The sequence below is a fragment of the Scyliorhinus torazame genome, chromosome 10 (assembly GCF_047496885.1).
Source record: "Scyliorhinus torazame isolate Kashiwa2021f chromosome 10, sScyTor2.1, whole genome shotgun sequence".
In the NCBI taxonomy this organism is placed as follows: Eukaryota; Metazoa; Chordata; class Chondrichthyes; order Carcharhiniformes; family Scyliorhinidae; genus Scyliorhinus; species Scyliorhinus torazame.
Window position 1 is genome coordinate 59,388,106 of NC_092716.1, and position 20,572 is coordinate 59,408,677.

The 20,572-nt window shown below is 48.4% G+C and overlaps 1 long non-coding RNA gene across 1 annotated transcript in view; it reads left to right on the top strand.

The window, feature by feature from the left end:
• Positions 1-20,033, top strand: part of LOC140430588 (uncharacterized) — a 92,402-nt gene extending 72,369 nt beyond the window's left edge. Inside the window, exon 3 of the long non-coding RNA XR_011949463.1 lies at positions 18,960-20,033. This is a non-coding gene — a long non-coding RNA (uncharacterized lncRNA). The remainder of the gene's footprint in view (positions 1-18,959) is intronic.
• Positions 20,034-20,572: the final 539 nt, after the last annotated feature.

Sequence of the window (20,572 nt, forward strand, 5' to 3'; positions counted from 1 at the left end):
GGAGGAGGAGGAGCGTGCCAGAGAGGCGGCTCAGGCTGCCGCAGAGGGACAGGCGGCAGCTGCCCAGGCTGGAGGGACACCTGACCGACAGGACGAGGAGGGGGAGGAGGACGTCGCGGCCCCACGGCAATGGAGGCACCCGAGGGCGCCCCGTGTGTACCGGCCCCGGCAGTCATACCAGGACCTCACGGACCGGGAATGCAGGAGGAGACTCCGGATGAGGCGGGAAACGATGGCACACATCTGCCACCTGCTGGCACACCTGTCACCGCGTGGCACTGGCGGGGGACACCCTCTCCCCGTGTCCGTCAAGGTTACGGTGGCCCTGAACTTTTATGCAACGGGGTCATTCCAGGCACCGAGTGGGGACCTGTCCGGCATATCGCAGACATCGGTGCATCGGTGCATCCAGGCAGTGACAGACGCCCTATATGCCATGGCGCACCGCTACATCCGCTTCCCCGTGGACCGGGCCAGCCAAAATGCCTGGGCCGTGGGCTTCTCTGCCGTGACCGGGTTCCCTATGGTCCAGGGCGCGATCGATGGGATGCACGTCGCCGTGCGGCCACCTGCAGATAACAGGGCTGTGTTCTCCAATAGGAAGGGGACCTATTCGATGAACATACGGGTGGTCTGCGATCACCGCATGATGATCCTGCACGTCTGCGCCCGTTACCCAGGCAGTGTACACCACTCATACGTGTTGTCGCGGTCATCCATCCCCGGCATGTACAAGGGACGCCATCCCCGGCTAAGGAGCTGGTTGCTGGGCGACAGAGGCTACCCATTGCAATCGTGGCTGATGACGCCTATACGGAGGCCACGCAAAGAGGCGGAGAACCGCTACAATGATGCCCATGTAGCGACAAGGGGAGTGATAGAGAGGTGCTTTGGCGTGCTGAAGATGCGTTTCAGGTGCCTGGACCTCTCTGGGGGCGCCCTCCAGTATCGGTCAGATAGGGTCGGCTGCATCATTGTGGTGTGCTGCGTCCTGCACAACATAGCCCAGCAGAGGGGCGATGTGCCGGAGGCAGAGGAGGGCGGAGTGGAGGAGCAGCAGGAAGAGGCGCAGTCCTCCCCAGATGAGGGGTATGGGGGTAATGGTCAGGGCAGACGGGGTAGACACAGGCGGGTGGCTGTCCACCGTTACCGGCTGGCCCAGACGGCACGGGACAGACCGATAGCCGCCCGCTTCACTGACTAGATGGGCGTGGGAATCGGGTAGTATGGCCACAGACCGCACACCATGGCAACAGCCGACCACCCACACCCCCCACCCATCCACCCACCCAGCACCCTCACCCCCCTCCCCAACCCCACACACCCCACCCGCATGCACACCACCCCCCCCATTGCCGATCCACCTGCGGCACAACGGGCCGGGCTCACACAGTTGCGGGTGGACGCGTGTCTATTGCAGGCCATGGAGGATGATGACAACCCGCCCTGCGGTGAGCTCCTGGCTCCACATCGTTGGACTATGCCTGACCCATGGCCACAGTACCACCATCCACCCGGACCATCCCTGCATGCGGCTGTGACACTGCAGCGCACGGTCCCGTCCTCTGCCCGGGGGATGTTGATGGCGGCCCAGGGGGAAGGGGGCAGACTCACCTGGGGCTGAGGTAAGACCACCCCTCACACACACACTTGCGCTCAACGTACATGACACCCCCGCACGCTTTGGACAGAGCACAAAGGCAGCTTCTGTAGGTGTAACATTGACTTTAATAACCAAAGGAGTTCATGCACGTGCCCTAGCCCCTAAAACTCATCTGTGCCCTGCACCCGTGCCAACTTACTCAGTGTCTAATTGTTTGGCCTTACGGGCCCTTTGACTACGTCTACGTGGTTCCCCAGACGGTACAGCAGAACTGGAGGTGGACTCCTGTGATTCCTGTCCTCTGACACTGGATCCCTTTGGCGGCCGTTTCCTGGGGCGTCCTGGCCTAGATGGGCCAGGCTGCGGCCCGGGCGACTGGGATGGCGAGCTGCCAGCCTGTCCTGCCCGTTGCCCACCCGATGCACCTGGGACGGAAGGGGGGGAGTCCGAGGTGTCGTGGTGTACCGGGACCTCCCCTACAGAGGGGGCCGGGACGGACCACACCACCTCCTCCTCCCTCGGGGTGCCCGATGGCCCCCAGGCCTCTACATGGGTGGGGGATGCGAACGGACTGGCCATCCGACGCGCCCCCAACATCTGGCGCTGCCAGTCCTGGAGGCCCGTGCTGGTAGCGACAGGGGTCTGCAGGTTTGCAGCCATGGAGCCCAGGGGGTTGGCAAACCCTGTCTGTGACAGTGCGACGCCGGCTCGCACATGGCCACTGACGCCGATGCCCTCAGCGATGGCCTGCAGAGACTGGGCCATGGTCTGCTGAGACTGGGCCATGGCCTGCAGAGACTGGGCTATGGCGTTGAGCGCCTCTGCCATCTGGCGCTGGCACTGGCTCATGGCCTCCTGTGAGAGGGCAGCCATGTCCTGGGCAACAGACGCTGCCTGCACGGAAAGCCCCAGGCCTCGCAAACCGTTCCCCATGTCTGACACCGTCGCACCCATTGCCTCCACCGCGGACGCCACCCGTGCGGTGTCAGCCTGGGTGGCACGCATGACTGGCACCACTCCCAGCTCCTGGACGCGGGTGGACTCCTCCACCTGCGACTGCAGCCGCCGCAAGCCGCCCGTCACCCTCTTCGCTCGTCTCCGGGTCGGTGGTTGCATCGGATCTATGTGTGGGTGTGGTAACTCCAGGAACCCGGGATCCATCTGGGCGGCAGATGTTCGCTTGGGCTGGGCTGCCCTCTGACCGCCCAGCCCCTCTGCTGCTCCTACCTCCACCTGCTGTACCGGGACGGCTGTGTTGTGCGCACCAGTGAGTGTACCAGACGCCTCATCACTAAAGTGCCCAACCGAGGTGAGTGTTTCTGCGATGGTGGAGGGTGTTGGTGACAGCAGTGGTGTTGTGTCGTGCTCTTCGTCCCACTCTGAGTCCATGGCACTTTGGGGTGGGGGTTCGTCTCCACCCATCCACTCTGAGTCACTGTCCGGTATTTCGTCTTCCTGGGTAGTGCTGTCCCGGGTAGGGGTGTCCTGGGCTGTGCTGTCCCGGGTAGTGGTGTCCTGGGTAGTGGTGTCCTGGGTAGTGGTGTCCTGGGTAGTGGTGTCCTGGCTCGGATGTGACGGGGGCCTGTGGCTGCCCCCCTCGTCGCTAGGTGGTCGCTCCCGCACGTGACGGGGGCGTCGTCTCCCTGTTGCTCTAGGTCTCTCTGTCTCCCGTGGTGTGCGAGGGGCATCCTGCGGGCGTCGCTTGCTGGAGGGTCCGGGTCTCTCCGTCTCCCGTGGCCTCCGAGGGGCATCCTGCGGGCGTCGCATGCTGGAGGGTCCGGGTCTCTCCGTTTCCCGTGGTGTGCGAGGGGCATCCTGCGGGCGTCGCATGCTGGAGGGTCCGTGTCTCTCCGTCTCCCGTGGCCTCCGAGGGGCATCCTGCGGGCGTCGCATGCTGGAGGGTCCGGGTCTCTCCGTCTCCCGTGGTGTGCGAGGGGCATCCTGCGGGCGTCGCATGCTGGAGGGTCCGTGTCTCTCCGTCTCCCGTGGTCTCCGAGGGGCATCCTGCGGGCGGTCTGCATCTGTGGGGATGGGTGCCTGGACGTTTGGTCCTGCGATACACAATGAAGCATGCATGGTTAGACATCAGGCAGTGATCAGGTGATATGGGGGAGGGGGATATAGGGGAGGGGGGATATGGGGACGGGCTGTCGGTGGCTCACTTGCTAGTACGCCCCCAACCTCTGCATCAGCAACCTCCCGGACGTCAGGTCCGCCAGCCAGTTCCAGGGCCCTTTCCTCGTGTTCGGTCAGTGGCCTCTCATCAGCGGGTTCTCCTCCAGTCCTCACATGCTCCCTATTGTTGTGTGCGCGCTTATCCTGTGGGGGGGGGGGGGTGGCAGGGGTAAAAGGCAACACTGTTAGGCAGGTATATGAATGCACGCCATCGGTTGCGCTTGCATTGCAGAGGTTAAGGTTAGGGCTGGATTCAGTTGGGGAAATGGGGGATATGGGGAGGGGGGATATGGGGGAGGGGGGATATGGGGGAGGGGGGGATATGGGGGAGGGGGGATATGGGGGAGGGGGAGGGGGGATATGGGGGAAGTGGGGATATGGGGGAGGGGGGATATGGGGGAAGGGGGATATGGGGGAGGGGGGATATGGGGATGGGGGATATGGGGGAGGGGGTTATGGGGAGGGGGGATATGGGGGAGGTGGTATATGGTGGAGGGGGGATATGGGGGAAGGGGGGATATGGGGGAGGGGGATATGAGGGAGTGGAGGATATGGGGAGGGGGATATGGGGGAGGGACGGATATGGGGGAGAGGGGATATGGGGGATTTGGGGAGGGGGGATATGGGGGATATGGGGGAAGGGGGATATGGGGATGGGGGATATGGGGGAGGGGGGATATGGGGGAGGGGGGATATGGGGGAGGGGGGATATGGGGAGGGGGAATATGGGGGATATGGGGAGGGGCGATATGGGGGATATGGGGGAGGGGGGTAATGGCGGAAGGGGGGATATGGGGGAGGGGGGATATGGGGGAGGAGGGATATGGGGGACGGGGGGATATGGGGTAAGGGGGGATATGGAGGAAGGGGGATATGGGGGAGGGGGGATATGGGGGAGGGGGGATATGGGGAGGCTCACCCTGCCTGCTCTGACGAGGTCGTTCACCTTCTTGTGGCACTAGGTGCCTGTCCGTGGTGTCAGGGCCGCAGCGGTGACGGCCACTGCCACTTCCCTCCACAGACGCCGGCTGTGGCGTGGGGCAACTCTGCGGCCATTCCAGGGATACAGGGCGTCCCTCCTCTGCTCCACCGCGTCCAGGAGCGCCTCCACATCCCGTGACTCGAACCTCGGGGCTGAGCGGCGGCCAGCCATCCAGTCGGGTGTTCCGGTCGGGTGGGGGGGAGCAGCGCGGCCTTATGAGCCGTCACGCCGTGCGGCGCGTATGACGCTGCACGGCGTGAACCACTGCGCAAGCGCGGATCCCGTTACATCGCTGCTAGCCCATTTCGGGCCGGAGACTTTCGACCCATTTTTCCGACGTGACGCAAGTCGGATTTGCGCCGTTTTTTGCGCCGATCGGCGGACTTTCCGCCGATAACGGAGAATTTCACCCCTGATTTCCCAACCTGATTTCTTCAAACTGCCCAACTCTTTCTACGCATACACACATGCACACAGATAAACAACACAGAGGGAAAATGGGTGGTTGGGAGGGAAAGCATTTTCAATAAAATAAACGGGTAAGGATCTCTGATTCAGATGGATGTCTTCCAGTTAGTCTCTTTCTCAAGGTTAGGCCTTCATACTTTCTTTTCCTTCAGTTTGTAAGATTCACAGAGACAGCAGGCAACCAGCAGTAGAGTGAGGGTGAAAACACAGCTCCTCTTCTCCTTCAAGGGTCTAGACATTTGCAGAAGCTTGTAAAGTTTAAGGTGAAGCATTTATTCACAAAAATGATTTTATAAATACAAAGCTTTGAAACCAGTTAACAATTAACTTAACGTTTAAGTTTATCAGCTGAACAGTGACACAAAACTACCTCAACTTTTACAAATTTCTTCCCATAAAATATATTTTCTTCCTTAAACACAACAGTTCCGTCTATTTGTAAAGGAGAGGGAGGTTAGGGGGAGCGAAGGGGGGGGGAGGAAAGAGGAGAAGGAGGGAGGGAAGAGGGGAAGGGGAGGGTTTTGACCATTGTTAATTGACAAGTTCAACATCCAACAGCAGCAGCTGCTGAAGCGGTGTCCTGGCACACATCTCCTCTGACATCATTTTGGGATGTCCTTTGGCAGTACACTCTGAGGGGTGGGTGATTGATTCGCTGCAAACCACCTGTCAGAGAGATAGTTCACATTAGCTTACAGGAGGCTTGCATGTATCAACTAAGGCATTAAACTTTGTTAAACCATTTGAAGTAATCACTGAGGCTTCTAACGATGAACATTATGTCAGGGAGACTGGTAAACAACTCTCTTAAAATACCTTGTTAAATCCAAATGTATTTTAGCTCTGAATCAGCTGGGGGGATAAGCATGCTAGTATTAGTGTCCTTGAAAGAGTCAATAGTGCCAGTATCGAGGCCATGATCATCCAAAACCAACTCTGCTGGGCCTCCCACATGTTTAGGATGTCAGAGTCCCAGCTGCCAAAGCAAATCTTCTTCACCAAGCTCAAGGAAGGATCCCGAACAAAAGGAGGACAAAGGAAGCTCTTCAAAGACACCTTGTAGGCTTACCTCAAGAAATGGAACATTGGCGTCAGTGCCTAGGAGTCCTCTGCTCAGAAAAGACCTACTTGGAAGAACCTTCTGATTGATGGGTCACAATTCTTCGCGAATACTCGAAGGCACGAGGAGGCCCAGAAAAAAGCCTGAAAAAGGAATACCTGTGACTTAGCATCCAAGAACCAATCCCACCTTTTGGAAACTCCTGCCAAGTGAGTGATTGAAGATGTGGCTCTAGGATTGGGCTCATCAGTCACACAAGGATCCACAGAACCTGTTATCAGTAACACGGAGTATCTTCGGTGGACAATCATATCCGTCAGTGAGTGATCACCGCATTCTATCCATTATAGTTCCTGTAATGGAATTAACATCCTCATGACAAACCAAAGTTTAAAAAAATCTTTCTTTCACTTTCTGAGACTCCAAACTCACTTTATACAGTAAAGTATCCTTTTAATAGAATGAACAGCCTCCTGATAAACCAAAGTTTAAAACAATTTAAAATATATCTATCTTCATTTTATTTGCATTTTAAACATGTTTATAAATGCTGAACACTATTAACATAAAACATTAACCTACCAAAAAAATGTCTCCTGCCTGTGTTAGGCTGAAAAATCTCTGTGCAAATAAAAAGGTGTAAAAACTCACCAAATACCCAGGTAAGTGGCCCAAGTTAGCACTGTGGCTGGATTTTTCATTCATTCAGGGCTTCAAGCAGTCATAAAAAAATGGCCGGGACTTTAAACGCCGCGCGCTTCCAGCGCACATCCCTGAACGGCCACACTTCCGGGTCATCACGCCGCGTATGTGCAGCGCACTAGGGGCTTTAGTCGCGACTGGTGCAGGAAGTTACAAGCCAATATTTCCAAGTTAAGCCTTGGAAATATTTGCTTGTAAAAGTCCAGAACACGAACAGTTTTCTTGCATCAGTAATCCCTTTAACACTTACGGGATATCTAATTTTCAAATTAAGCCTTGAAATTGTTTGGAAACTGCAAGTATTACTGGAAACCCCAATTATGGCAGAAACATTTGTTTCCTTGTTAGAAAAATAGATAACAGGGCAATCGAATAACCTCATCATGGCCGAATTGGTGATGCAACTAGGTCGTTAAATCTTGTACGACGCCTCTCATGAGATTTGTGATGCTTGGAACGCCTCGTGAAATTTAATGATACCTCACAAGATGTTGTGTCTGGATCTCGCCCTCACGGGGCGTGATCCAGATTTACACATTTGCACGAGCTGTTAGGCTCATGTGAATATGTTGGCACAGCATTCTCCCGAGGTCTGGGAATGAGTGCCCGTGCTGGAGAGATCTCGCCATGGCACCATTTGGCACAGGTCCACACAAACGTGGACCAGGCGTAACAGCACCTGGGGGGGGGGGGGGCTTGCAGGTCATCGGAGGCCCTCGAGTGGTAGGGCTCTGGGCACAGTGGTGCCCTGGCACTCCTGCTGCCACCCAGGCACCTTGATTCTGGCACCCTGGCACTGCGATCTGGGCACCCTGTCAGGGGCACTGCCAAGGTGCGAGGCTGGTAGTGCCAAGATGCCAGGTTGCCCGTGTTGGGGGTCGGGCCCAGGGGTGCCCTGCTCTTATGAGGTGGGGCAAGGGGGGCTCGAGGACCCCTGACAGGTAGGTGGGTGTTGGGAGGGTCCGGAGGTCACAGTGGGCAGTTCAGAGATTGGGACGGCATTTAAAAATGGCATCCCGATCTCTTCCTGCACTGACGAACTGAGTTTTTCAGTGCAGGAATCAAAGTAAGTGTGGCTTCGGTGGGGAGTTCCTCGCTGAGGCCAAAAATAACAGTCCAGTTTGATAGCGGAATCGTTCTCGGTGCTGCAGATGCGGAGAAACACCCTGCTATACATGCCCAAAAGGGTCTCTGTTTTTTTCCCTTTGAATCACACCCCTGATCTGGTACCAAAAGCAAACAAGCCGAAACTTAATTTATACACCAATGAACCATTATAAGTGTCAAGGACAGAATGTATTTTCCTTTTTATTCCAATTAAATAATTCAGCAGCAAGATTTCACGAGTACACACATACACACAGAATACAGACAGAGAACATACAGTGCAGAAGGTGCCCATTCAGCCCATCGAGTCTGCACCGATCCACTTTAAGCCCTCACTTTCACCCTATCCCCGTAACCCAATAACCCTTCCCAACCTTTTTGGACACTAAGAGCAACTTAGCATGTCCAATCCACCTAACCTGCACGTCTTTGGACTGTGGGAGGAAACTGGAGCACCCGGAGGAAACCCACACAGACACAGGGAGAGAGTGCAGACTCCGCACAGACAGCGACCCAGCGGGGAATTGAACCTGGGACCCTGGCGCTGTGAAGCCACAGTGCTAACCACTGTGCTACCATGCTGCCCACGGTAGTGAACTTTTACCAATTACATCGGCATGGTGAAACTTAGGTTTAGTGAACTTTTACCAATTACAGTTAATTCAGTCTCTGATTTACGATGTCTGCTCTCGCACATGGCAGGCCCACACCTTTTGATTAAGTTTGGATATTTAAATTTTAAGCAATGGCCTTTTAAAGAAAAGGACTCACATGAGGTTGCAAGATTTCCTGTAGTAAAATATCTAGGAGATTAGTTATCAGGCAAACTTTGAAACTGGAGCAGATTAAGTACTTTGGCTACTTGATGCATTGCAGTAAGTTTCAGGGTCTGGTTCGCAGACTGTCTGATGACTGACGGTTCTAATGAGTCTGCTGAGTGTTGGGGTAATAAGCTGCAGCCACTGAATCCAGAATTAATCATGTGACTGCTGGTCTAACACTTATGAGGCCACTCAGTCTGGTTTGGATGGGAGAGGCCATCATGAGACAATGGGAAGTTGATAGTGGCCATTGAGCTTCAATCCATCCTTTTGTCCAATATGAAACATGGAGACAGGCAGTCTGGAAACTGACAGTCTCCAGATATGAAACCCCATCTTTAAACAATGAGATGTGTTAATTCCACAATTGGCTGTGAGATATGAGAGTTAATAGAAGAAATTGCAAAAGAATAGGAGACAGTAACAATCTTTTTACTGTCACCGGATTCTGGATCAGCAGAAAACTTGTTTTCCAAATCGACAAACAGCATCCAAGGCTTTGCTTGAAGAACTTTTATTTCTGGAGGTATTGGACTGATGCTTCCATACTTGAAGATAACTCATTTTCCTCCATTTCCTGTCCATGCCTTAGTTTTTCAATATTCTTCCACATATCAGTGTTACAGCAAATACTTAAGACTTGGTTCAAACAGGTCTTATTAAATTTCACAATTCATCCATGAAATTGGAGTGGATGCAGGTGGAGTGGCTGATAAAGCTTTTAATTAATGCATGCACAAAGTTTAAACTGCAGAATGATGCTGTGTACAAATGTACATGAAGAACACTACACTATGCAAGTAGATGAGAAAACATTATTAACATTTTTCTCAAACATCAGGTTTACCTCCAAATTCATTTTTCTAGTGCCCACAAAGAGAAAAATAGTTACATATAATCCTCCTGCCTAAATTCATGATATGTTTCTTTAATTGTCTGCACAGGATTGAAAGTAAATACATCCAAGTAGATATTTAAACATAGAAGTAGAATTTTGTGTGCAATGTGCTTTTTTCTCAGGTACATAATGGCACAAAACATACCAATTTAGCAGAGACACTGCAGCCAATCTACACAGGGATTAGCCCAGCTGCCAAATTCACTGGGCCCTTTATTTAGGGATCTGGATTTGTTAGCAATCCCCACAGTTGCCAACTTCAGATAAGTTTAAAAAATGTTTGAAAAACCTATCCTCGGGAGCTCAGTTAGCAAGAGTGCTCCTCCATCTCCCCAAGAGTTAATTTCGCTCCCATCTCCCCACCCATAACTTACTGCAATATCCTTGAGCTTACTTGAGGGGCACAGCTGGCAAAGCAGCAGCATATCACTGATGTCTTTGCTTAGGCAAGAAGCCTATGGCAGTTTGATTGGTGCTGGCAGCTCATATCAAATATGCTGATGGACCTTGAGGGCCACTTTCAATCAATCCTCAGGCCTCTTGTTTCAAGTGCGCACTAAACGCGCATGCTGAACCTGAGCCTAAAACAGACTAATTTCCATGCCATAATGTAGCTCTAAGATTAAACAGAAAGCAGTTGATTACTTTCAATAAAGGTTACCCAAGTAGCTCTGTTGCAATATTAACATTTAATGATAGAATTACACGTTTGTAGTTCATAGTATCAATAGCAGCAATGGACACAATGCTCTGCTTAAATCAAACTGCACATTTCACACGGATCTACATATTACAACCAACTGTTTTATTTTCTGATAACATTGCTAATCTTTCTAGATGGATTATTTATTTAAATAATCTCTTCAATGAGCCAACAAATTGCAACCTCACAGTTTGAAATGCTAAAGAACATTTAAAGAAAAATAATTAATTACCTAAAACCTTCAGTGAAGAAAGCTGATAATGTAATTTCATGCAGGTTATACTGCATTCAATCACTCTCAGTTCTTTCTTTCTGTGGCTGAATGTAGACACAATGACCTTGACAACATGACTTGAATGCCAACAGTAAACCATTGTCAGTGAGATACAAAGTTCCAGTTAATTGAAAGTATATACAGGTCTAGTATTCTTCATCTGTAAATCCAAAAACCAAACACATCCAAAATCTGTACTTCGTTTGAGCCTCATCGACCTTTAGCACAGGAAGTCTAGCTGTTTTGCTTGCATTGTTTACCTTGCAGCTTTTGTGGTGAACATGCCAAAAAACACTTATTACAGGTACCCTGTTGTCATGACCCCCATGAGGACCACAGGGAAGGCTTCATTGATCTCCCCTTGGGACTCGTGGAGTACGAGCTCCCCAGGTAGGGGACGGAGGCCAACCACCTGGGGATCGTTATGAGCAAAGGTTAAAAACAGGCCCAGATCAGGACCTGGTGAGATAAGTCCTCCCAACTGGGATTGGACTGAGACGCTGCATTATGCAGACCCTTGTAAATGCTTATAAATAAATCTAAATTACGTTCACCATCAGCCTTCCCGTCGTCATTCTGCCTGTATTTATTATTCAATGGTACATCTTAGTTTCCTTGCCATTTTGTTTACTTTCGACAATGAATGGAATTTTACACACCCAACGCGGTGCTCAAGAGACCATTGACTTTGGCGGGATTGGAAAACCTCATCAGCTGGAGGGGTCAGAACATTCCCCCCACATCTAGCCTGGTATTGTTACTGGACTAGTAATCGCAAGACCCAGAGTCATGCTCTCGGGACCTGGGTTCAAATACCGCCATGGCAGATGGTGAAATTTGAATTTTCTCTTGATTAATAAGGGGATCAGGGGTTGTGGGGAGAAGGCAGGAGAATGGAGGATGAGAAACCTATCAGCCATGATTGAATGACAGAGCAGACTCGATGGGCCAAGTGGCCTAATTCTGCTCCTATGTCTTATGGTCTTAGGGCACTCTCACGTAAATTTATATGTGGTAACCACAAACCAAAATGATCTGCAATCTAAAATGCAATCAGCTCCACGTGTTTTGAACAGAGTATACTCGACTTGTATACCATAGTAGAGCCTAAGATTTGCTGAATTTAAAGGTGCAGCATCATCAGAAACCTTCAACACATTAATTGCTGTATATGTTATTTGATTTGGTAAATATTACGCGAACATAATTCAAGACAGCTGAGTGCAACATTGGGAGCATAGGATGAACATATCAAGTTAGAATTAGGAGTGGGCCATTCACCTCTCTCTGCTCTTGCTGTGCTGTTCAAGTGGAAGTTGAATAATCTGTTCCTCAACTCCAAGTTTGGACAACTCACTCTTGTAAATTAAAATCTTTTAACCATGGTCTAGTTCTGGTGAATCAACACTGTATGCTCTCCAAGGCCAGTGTATCCTTGCTGAGATATGGATCCAAGACAGAACACAGTACACACCAGATAAGGTCCGTCAAAGGCTCTGTATAACGGAAGCATCATTTTCTCACTTCTGTGTTCCAATCTCCTTGAAATAAAGCCTGCCATTCCATTTGCTTTATTGAATACTTTTTGTACCTGTACACTAGTTCTCATGATTTGTTTACCTGAATGCCTAAATCCTTTTGTTCCTTCGTAGTTCTTTGTAGCTCATCATTAAGAAATTTTTCCTTACATTTTGCCCACTCACATACTCAATGTTCCTTTGTAACGTCCTGCTCCCATCTACACATCCAATTATGTCTCCTAACTTTGTATCGTGGGAAAACTTAGATATACAACTCTCTACTTCATCCAAGTCATTACTTGGCGGCACAGTGGTTAGCACTGCTGCCTCACAGCGTCAGGGACCTATGTTCAAATCTGACCTCGGGTGACACTTTGTGGAGTTTGCACATTCCCCCCCTGTCTGCGTAGGTTTCCTCCAGGTGCGCTGTTTTCCTCTCAGTCCAAAGATGTGAATATTAGGACGATCGGCCATGCGAAAATTGTCCTTTCGTGTCCGAAGTTAGTTGGGTTACAGGGATAGGGCAGGGAGTGGGCCTCGGTAGGGTGCTCTTTCAGAGGATTGGGGCAGCCTCGATGAGCCGAATGGCGTCCTTCTTCACTGTAGGGATTCTATGATTACGTAATATGGTGAATCGCTGACATCTCCAATACAATACATCTGCCCTCAATACCTCCTGCGATTGCATAGAAAGGTGTCTTGAAAAGGGGATGAGGTGTTGGAGGTGATAGAGGAGTGGAACAATCCCTTCAGAATTCTGACAGGGGAGGTGAGGGTAAGATGTGTTTGGTGATGGCATGGACTTTATGAAAAAGAGCAGGGAAATTCATTCAATGCCTTGGCCAACATTTATCCCTGAATCTATATACTAAAACTAACTGGCTGCAAAATATGGCTCTGTTGCATTGTTGTTTGTAATACAATGGGAGCCTGGCAATGAACAAAATGCAAAAGGTCCAATTATGGCAGTTACATCATGGGAGAGGCACCAAACTCCCTGTTAGGAAGGCGATAATGCATGTTTTTCATGCATGTGCCAAAAACATGCAGAGTTGTCATTTTGGATCTTATTAGTCCTATTAACAAATTTGCTTAAATATGCACAGCTAAATATGTATTTAGCTATACAAGGGACTCTCCTCTCCCGATCCCATCCATTGGTGCCATTTAAAAGCACCAGAATGCGACATTCAGGCAAGATGCCTATGACTTTCTTTTTTTAACTACTGTGCCAGTAGGGGATCTGTACGCTGTTGTTGCAAGATCAAAGTTAAATGAGTCAGAAGAGTGTGGCGCTGGAACTTTGCAAGGTATCCAGAGGCGTTTGAAGGCCTCTGCAGAGGAAGCTTCCTCTCACCCATGGGGGCTATACTGGCAGTTCCTCTTAGGCCACAGCAGCACAGGGGGTTGGAGCACAGACAACAGGGATAAGGAGGACTCATTGGAAGGTCTTATCCACCTGGGTCTGTAGAAAATACTTCTATCGCCACCACAGTCAGGACTTTTCAGTATGGAAGTGGGTACTGAACAGTGTCACCTCCACCAACCAAATTCTCAGCCACAGAGCTGGGTGAGGTTGGCGCTGCCAGCGCCCATCAAAGTGACTGTGGCCCTGAAGTTCTAAATGTGGGATTTTTCAGGCTAGAGACAGTGACATCACCAATCTCTTTCAGCTTGCCGACATCTCCCTATCTGGTAGGCCATTGAGGCCCAAAATGTCAATAGCAGTGACTTCATTTCCTTCTCTTATCAGAAAGAAGCAGGAGGAGTGGGCACACTTTTTTTCCCAGGCTAGCGAGATTCTCATTGATATGGTAAAACATGTGGCTTGTTGCGCCGCATCCCAATGGAGAGAGGTACCGGAACCACAAAAGATTCCACCCGCTGGACATGCTGTTGGTGTGCGACCAAGTGCAGATCATCATGCCCACTGTCCTGACGGCAGCCATGATGTTTTTTCCTGCAGCAGTCAGGTATACCTGCCATCTTCAATCCACCATGACAAACCGGGGGGGTGGCTGCTTGATGACACAGCTACCCATTCCACGTGTGATTCACAACTCCTCTCCGCTACATGTGTTCAGCACTTGTGAAACAAGAGCCATGTTGCAACCAAGGATAATATCAAAATATTGCAGATGCTGGAAATCGGGGAAAAAAAACAGAACATTTTGGAAAAATTCTGGCAGAGTTTGTGGTCCGAAGTTGGTGAATTTGATGTTGAATCCAGAAATCTGTGAAGAAGATGAGGTGCTGATCCTCCAGCTTGCATTGGGCTCCACTAGAACATTGTAACAGGCAGAGGACAGAAATTTGAGCATGAGAGCAAATTGGTGAATTAAAATGGCAAGCGACAGGGAGGTTGGAGTCATGTTTGTGGACTGAGGGAAGGTGCTCCGCAAAGCAGTCTCCCAGACTGTGTTCGGTCTCCTAAATATAGAGGAGACTCTAAACAAATATTGATTGCTGTGAAAACACATCTGGTTCACTACTGTTCCTTAGGGAAGGAAATCTACCATCCTTACCTGGTCTGGCCTACATGTGACTCCCGATCCACAGCTCTGGAAAGTTATTCAGTTGTATCAAACCCAATATGGGCGGGATGCCCGCCGACTGGCACCAAAGCCGGCGCCAATCAGACGGGCATCGCGCCGGCAAAAAGGTGCGGAAGTCTCCGCATCTTTGGCGGCCTAGCCCCAACATTGAGGGGCTAGGCCGACGCCGGAGGGATTTCCGCCCCGCCAGCTGGCGGAAATGGCGTTTGTTGCCCCGCCAGCTGGCGCGGAAATGCGGCGCATGTGCGGGAGCATCAGCGGCCGCTGTCAGTTTCCCAGCGCATGCGCGGGAGCGTCAGCGGCCGCTGTCAGTTTCCCGCGCATGCGCAGTGGGGAGAGTCTCTTCTGCCTCCGCCATGGTGGAGGCCGTAGCGGAGGCGGAAGGGAAAGAGTGCCCCCACGGCACAGGCCCACCCGCGGATCGGTGGGCCCCGATCGCGGGCCAGGCCACCGTGGGGGCACCCCCCGAGGTCAGATCGCCCCGCGCCCCCCCCAGGACCCCGGAGCCCGCCCACGCCGCCTGGTCCCGCCAGTAAATACCAGGTTTGATTTACGTCGGCGGGACAGGCAATTCCTGTGCGGGACTTCGGCCCATCCGGGCCGGAGAATCCAGCGGGGGGTCCCGCCAACTGGCGCGGCCGGATTCCCGCCCCCGCCCAATCTCCGGGAGCGGAGACTTCGGCGGGGGCGGGATTCACTGCGGCCAACGGCCATTCTCCGACCCGGCGGGGGGTCGGAGAATGCCGCCCATGAAGTCTAAAAAGGAATGAATACAGGAAACAACAATCGTATACCCCAAACAGCACTGCGGATGTTCCCAGAACACATGGGCTGTAGAGGTTCAAGAAGACAGCTCACCATCACCTTCTCAAGAGCAATTAGGAATGGACGTTACATGTGGCCTAGCCAGCAGTGCCCACATCCCATGAATATATTTTGTTTTAATCAAAGAAGCCCATTTTCTCCACTTTCCCTCCCCCACAGTGGGATCAATTAAATGAGGGCAGCGCACAAGGCAGCCAGGCAGATGTGTAAAATTAGTACTACTGTTTGTTCTGCCGCCTGTTAGCTATGACATTAATTTATTTGGTTATGGCTCATCTTATGAATATAAATAAGCTTCAGGAGGTTAATCTAACACCACAAATCTAAGGTGTGATTTAACCATTGAAGCTCTGAATCATTTACTGCTCTCATGATTAAGATGCCAATAGCATCTGCAACAAAGATTTTGATGCTGTATTTTACCAAGGGGAGTTGATGAAAAAGAGAGGCAGATCATTTCTTCAGGATTAATGTTTTCTGATCATACCACAAAATTCAAATTTAATATTGTGTGAATATGTGACTAAAATTTGCTAAGAGCTGAAATGAAATATTCAGCTATCAACTATTGCTGAAGGCATCATACAGAGATTAAACACCTGATCAGTATGAATAATTTGCTTAAAAATATGGTTTCGCATTTATATAGTGACACTGCAGACTGGAAACAATTTCATTTTGGTACTTTGGATAGCAGTGAAAATATATGTTGTATTATGCACATAAAAGTTTTACTTGCAGTAAGATTCACTGGAGAACAATAATAGAATAGAGCTTTGAGTTAAGGTACATACATGATGCCTAAATGCCCAAGTAAATTGAATAGAAAACACTCTGTTGTTTTAAGACCAGTCGTTTGCCTAAAACACAACCTAACTCTCCTCAAAATGTTACAATTTTGAATCCTTATCGGATCCTAAAAGTCTCTTCCCCCTTAAGGTATTCCCTCCAGTTAGACTTAGAAAAGTTTAAACTGACAGTGTGCACACCACTGGTGAAATATATTCATTCACAAAATTATCTGAATCTGCATTATTATTGCTAGATTTTTAAAACTTTTGTAAAACTAGGAGAAAGGTTTTTGCAGTTTGGTACAGCTATTTTGGAGCATATTAATTGTGCGTTATATGAATAATTGAATGAAAGTTCTTCAAAATTAAGGTTTTTGGTGTTTATATTCGAGAATGTATTATGGACTAAACACTGGAACCATATTTCACCAATTCAGTTTAAAGCAATTCATTGGAATAGAGTGAAGTGCTAATAAAACACTTCCACAGACTCTCGTTTTATTTTTTTGTCAAAGGATTCTGATGGATATTGAGTTCCTCAGTTTTGAAGGTTTGGATCTTAAAATAAACTATGTCCCAATGTTAACACATTAGTAAGGAATTTATATGTATGTTTTTTAATGAAAACATAAGTCTGTTTAGGATCTGTTCCAAATGTACTTGTATGCAAATATTCATAAACGGAATTTCAAGACTTTCCTTCTTCAGTATTGCTGAAAAAAGAATAAAGAGAATTTTTGTTGTAGCTTTTCATCCTGCATTCATTAGGACAATTCGCACAAAAATATTAATGTCAGCGGGACCAACATATTTTTTTACTGTATGAAAAGAGATTGGTAAGTGGGCTTTGATTGGAAGAGGTATTGCCATGGATAATGGTCCAGTTGATGGTGACTCACAGTTAACTGCCAAGCTGGCCACATATTTCTTGGTGGCAGGAAGTGGCACGCAGTTCGCCGACAGCAGGATTCTCTGATCCCGCCATTGTCATTGAGATTTCCCATTAAAGCCACCCCACACCACCAGGAAACCCATGGGTGGGGGTGCCTAGCTGATGGGAACAGAGGATCCCACCACCAGCAAATGGCCAGAGAAGCCAGGCCAGTGGCTAAGCTTCCACAGAGAATTCCACAGATGCACAACCCCCTGGGTAAAGACATTTTCCCCCATCTCGGTATTTGTTTGCTATTCAATAACTAGATAAAAAATGTTGAAATGATGCTCGATGATTAGTCACAGAAGAGTGCTTATTTTGCTAGCTGTGAAAACGATTTTTAAAATAATCCAAAATTGCCAATTAAAATGATTGCACTGGAATTGAAAATCATTTGTAAAACCTGCGTTACCTGCGTTCCCACTATCCACTTTTCTGATTATCGGCCAGTATTTTCACAGGGAAAAACCATGCCGGAGACATTACCTACATCATTTCACAGTCCAGTAAGATCAGGCTCTTCTTATAATAAATTGACTTCACACTCAAAGAAATAATAAACACAAATTATATTACACATACCATACTTGGATATTACGAGCATTGGAAAAGTAAAGAAAGAAGAAAAAGTTTGCATTCATAGAGTGCCTTAATATCGTCTCAGTACATCCAAAGTGTTTTGCAACCAGTTAATTACTTTTGAAGTGTGGTCACTGATTTTTGTTTGCAAATGCAACAGTGAATTTGCATACATTAATTCCACAAATAGCAAGTGAAATAATTGAGCGGCTAATCAGCTTTTGGTGGTATTTACTGAGGATCAGGACACAGCCAGAACTTCTTCCTTCTCTTCATATATTGCCATGCAGTTTTTCACACCCACATCACGGAATTAAGCAGATGAGACATCAATGGTCCAAGAAGAAACACCACTAAGCAGCATTTCCTCAGTCCTTCTAGGTAGTATGGACATTTTCTGACACATGTGCTACTGAGTGAGCCAGGCTGACTCTTGAAGGATGAGAAAGGAGAAATGTCATCCATCAAAGCAGGATCTCCAGGTATCCAAACATAGGCTGGAATTTTCCAGCCCTCCCATTCAACACGTCGAAGGAAGATATTTTCCCATTTTTATTTAAACCTTCTTTCACCAACTAAAAATTTAAGCCTGGTTTCATGTGAAGGAATACTTTGATCCTGCCTGTCTGTCTGCCCACAATATATCAAAGGTTTTACATCTTCATGCATTTTGTGCCTTTGCTAGTTGGATTTTGTGTTGCGGTTTTGTTATACTTCTCATGCCAACATTTGCCATTGTAGATTTATTTACCCACATTTATAATGGTGTATACCTATGACATTTGATTATTTAGTTTTCAGAATATACTTGAAATACTTTCTAAACTTTCATTCGCTCACAATTGCTTTTCCTGTAACTGAAATGTATATTGACCAAAGTAAAAAATAAATTAAAACAAAATAGTCCAAAAATTCCACATATTACATAACTTAAAATGTCATTGTTTCTTTTTATATTTCAGCACACACTTTACTCAAATGCCTAAGCCCAATCACCAACGCAATGGGCGGGATTCTCTGACCCTGACACCAGCGAGTATTGTGGGCGGGACTCAAAAATTCCGAGAGCCGTTAATCGTCAATGGCTCTCCACATTTTCCGATCCATCTGCGCCAATGCCTGCCACTGCCACAAAACACCAGGAAATTACACCAAAGTGATAGTTTTGCACAGTGCTGTGATGCCATGAATTGCACTTCATCTGGGAAATTTGAACAAAGGAGGCACAAAATCTTTACTGGACTAATATTAGGTGCCTGTGCATGAGAGAGATACAAGTTAGTAAAAATTTAAAATAGGGTTACAAAGTGGAGCTGTGAAAGAGGGCGCGATTCAATGGAAGAAAATCTATGGGCTGGATTCTCCCGCCCCGACCACTGCAAGAACGCCAGGGGCGAGTCATGTACAATGGAGAACTACATTGACCTCGGGCGGGATTCGCTAGTCGCTGGACGAATGTGGCCGGAGAACCCCGCCTATGTCCAGCTTTGCGTGCGTTAAGCGGGGTGTTGCTCGCAGAAAAAGTTTGCATTTATACAGTGCCTTAATATCATCTCAGGTGGGAATCGTTGGCAGCACAAGATCCCAGCTTAACCTCACAGCTTAATGTGAACTCAATAATTTCCTAGGGAAGAGAACTGAGTTTGAAGTGCAATGCCCCGAATGAAAGGAATTCCTAGTACTTTTGTACTATCTTTCTAAACATGTCAAACACCTGTTTAAACCTGGTTTGACCATTCCGAACTGCAGGTTACCAATGTCGATCAATAGGAGGCAACGTGATACCAAATTACATTGTTGTTCAATAAATACCACTACAGGCTCACAGTGTAATTTTTCTAAACCAATTACCTAAAGAGCATTAATCAACAAGGTTACAACCGCCATATTCTGTGCACCTACTCATCCCAGCATCAATCAAATTTTAGCTTTTTCTGAAAAGCGCTAATGGTAAGAGGAAACTGTGTTTGTCGCTATATTTGCAAATTGAAAGCATGATGCATTGTAACCGCTATTAAAAGTGACCTTGAATTACAGCTCCCTAATTCTTTATTTTTTTTGTCTTGTAAATGGGAATTCTATGTTTTTTTTTAAAGAATGGTGCTGCAACACTTGCAATACAAGATCCCTCGTGTCCCAACTTTCTGCATGAGTTTACTACCTTTTTGATCATGTTTTTGCAATTGATTTACATCTTGAAAGGAAATCTATTCAAAGCAGTAGGTTGGAAATGAATTTGCTAAAGTGTTGGCTTCAGCCGCAATACAATGCATGATATTCTTGCTCTAATTTAAATGGTCAGTTGTACCACGACTGATAGCAGCAGGAATTAAAGCAAGGTACAATCAGTGGAGCGCTATGCTGGTGTTTATTTTAAGAGGATTTGAGTATTTTGCTACTGCATAATTTTGCTATGGAACAATACATCAAATACAATTGCTACCATTAGTCCCTGCGAGTCTCATCACCTCCATTGTTCAGTAGTTTGAGCTGCAATGTACACAAATTGAGGCCCATCATGAAAAACATTGACTAATCCAACTCCCCCACCACACTCCCATGCTGGCCCCGTGTA